The sequence below is a fragment of the Echinops telfairi genome, unplaced genomic scaffold, assembly GCF_000313985.2.
Source record: "Echinops telfairi isolate 266 unplaced genomic scaffold, ASM31398v2 ScPeMD7_7457;HRSCAF=8495, whole genome shotgun sequence".
Classification (NCBI taxonomy): domain Eukaryota; kingdom Metazoa; phylum Chordata; class Mammalia; order Afrosoricida; family Tenrecidae; genus Echinops; species Echinops telfairi.
In genome coordinates, this window is record NW_022111357.1 from 45,724,809 (window position 1) to 45,727,483 (window position 2,675).

Sequence of the window (2,675 nt, forward strand, 5' to 3'; positions counted from 1 at the left end):
AGCTTTGCGCAGTGGCAATATCGTAGCCAATGAGGTGTACCCGAGGCGCGATTATTGCTAATTGAAAGTCTGGAAGCTTCCCTGAAACCTGTCCGCCGTCGTGACTGACATGTGAAGCACGCAAGGACTTTAGGGAAGTCCGCAGAAGAATTCCCCTTCTCGAGGCCCCTTTTTTCCATGAACTTTTGGAAGGGCTCCACCCCCACCCCCATATTGGTAACACCAGTGGTGCCAGCACCACACGCTATCCAATGGATGATGGAGAAAGGGCGGCCACCCTCCTGGTGGTGTCTCTCTACTTTGTTCAAAAAGCGTGATGGAGCGCCTACTGTGCGCCGCAACCTGCCGCGGGACAGAGTCTGGACAGTTAGGCGCTCAGTCAGATGGTGGAATCGGGTTCATGGCCAGATGTTGACCGTGGAGGGTGGTCCAACTGGGATGGGGCAAGGTCAGAGCACTGGGGGAGCCTGGGGAGGCCAAGGAGGGCTGCCTGGGGACAGTGGCCTCTACGCCTGACATGAGCACTAAAGTGAAACCACCTGGGTTATGCAGAGAAGGTTCATCCAAGCGGAAGGAACCGAAGGTGCCAGGTCCCAGCCTCAAGAGGCTCAAGTACGTGCAGAGCTGAACACAGACCATCGTGAGGAGACCGGGAGGCAGGTGGGGCCTGGAACACAGAGATCTTGGGGACGCAGTGAGGAGGGCTGTCAGGGAAGTGAATTGATCTCATTGGCATTAAAAAAAAAATCCGCCTGGCAACTGTAGGGGAGAACCAGCTGTCAGGGCTGGCGTGAGAGTCTTAGGAGACCAAACCAGGAGGCCTGGGCAGTGTTGGAGGGTGGCGTAGCAGGCTGCTAACTGCCCGACCAGCAGTTCAAAACCACCCGCCTCTCTGCAGGAGCGAAACAAGGCTTTCATCACGGGACCCCACAGGGACAGTTCTAGTAAGTCCTGTAAGGTGGCTACGAGTCAGAATTGTCTGGATGGCCGTGGGTGTTTTGTTTATTTTGACTAACTTTCAAGCTTAATTTACTCCCGAGTCCTAAGTTTTTTTGCTTCTTCGGTTTCTTCTGTGTGATGCCCTCCTCTTAAGGTTTAGGAATAATTCGTTGCTTTTCGGTCACGATCCTCTCATTGTGGCCGGGGTGGGGGGTGGGGACTCACGGATGGATTGATCGGACCATGAGCTCTGTACGTCTGGCGGCATGTTTGGGGCGCCTTGTTCACCTGGATGTGCTCCGTGACCAGAGAACCCGCAGCCAAACCCTTCAGTTCAGCGACGCTCTGCGTTTTTACGCACGGGCAGCGAACATTCAGCACTCTTTGGGGCCTTCGACCGTGGGTCCAACCCCACTCTTTGGCATGGGCACACCTCCCAGTTCCACCATGGTAGCGTCGGCAGGGCACCCGCTGCTTCTGCAAAGTGACATCATTCAAATACTCTCTGGATATGCCTACCCTTGATGCCCTGGGCACTTTCAGGGGTGTTCTTAAAATGGACCCGAAGATTCGGCCTTCTTGATTCGTGTGACCTTGTGGGGTTTTGCAGGTCAAGCAAGTCATGAACCACTTGGCAGGTCGCCTCAGGCCGCGAGGGGAGGAAGGCCGTGTTTTTTGAGGGGAAGGCAGGGCGGGAGCCAGGAACTGGAAAGAAGTGGGCAGCTTGGGAGGACATCCAGGAAGCAGACTCACCAAGTGAGCACCAGGAGAGGGACGGGGAGGACTCACTGCGCCCCCTGTCCAGAAGAAAACGCTGAGGCTCAAACAAAGGAAGTCCTCTCGGAGCCCATGTCCCACACTACCTCCCACTGTCTACTCTGGAAGTGCGGGAGGGGGGCCAGAGGGCCGGTCCTGTGCTGGTTTTTGAGCTCACACTGCAGAACGCAGTGGCACTGGAACATGTCTTTATGCCACCCGGCCCCGTTTAGAATTGTTTTCTCCGGGGGGCAGGGCTGGGCCAAGGGGAGACAGGTGGCACGTTGATGCCATGAGGTGCCGCTGAGTCTGGTCTGACCCACAGCCAGTCTCTGTACAACTGAAGCCAACACTGGCCGGCACGACGGCACCATTGTTGCAGCCACGGTGTCAATGCATGTCCTGGAGAGCCTTCATCTGACCCGCTTCCTCTGACTTGACCAAGGATGATGTCCTTTTCCAGGGACTGGTCTCTCCTGAGGTCAGGTCCAAGGTCCGGGAGACCCTGTCTGGCCAGGCTTGCCTCTCAGGAGCGCTCTGGCTGTACTTCTTCCAAGACAGAAGTGGTGGTTCTGTGGGTGGTCCCTGCGACCTTCAGTTTTCTCCCAAGGCCCATAATTCAAATGCATCCCTTCTTGGGTTTTCCTTAGTCAGCGCCCAACCTCCCCAGGCAGGTGAGGCGTGGAGAAAACACTGGGTCCTGGACGGAACCGCCTGGCTCTTCCACACTTTAAGGGTTTGTTTGTTTTTAATCACTTTATTAGGGGCGCATGCAACTCTTATCACAATCCATATATACCTCCATTGTGTAAAGCACATTTGTACATTCATTGCCCTCATCCTTCTCAAAACATTTGCTCTCCACTTAAGCCCCCGGCATTAGGTCCTCATTTTCCCCCCTCCTTCATGAACCCTTGATAATTTATAAATTATTATTTTGTCATATCTTGCACCGTTCGATGTCTCCCTTCACCCACTTT

General features: G+C 54.8%; 1 pseudogene; it reads left to right on the forward strand.

Moving 5' to 3' along the window:
- LOC115872817 lies at window positions 1-202 on the forward strand (annotated as a pseudogene).
- Window positions 203-2,675: the final 2,473 nt, after the last annotated feature.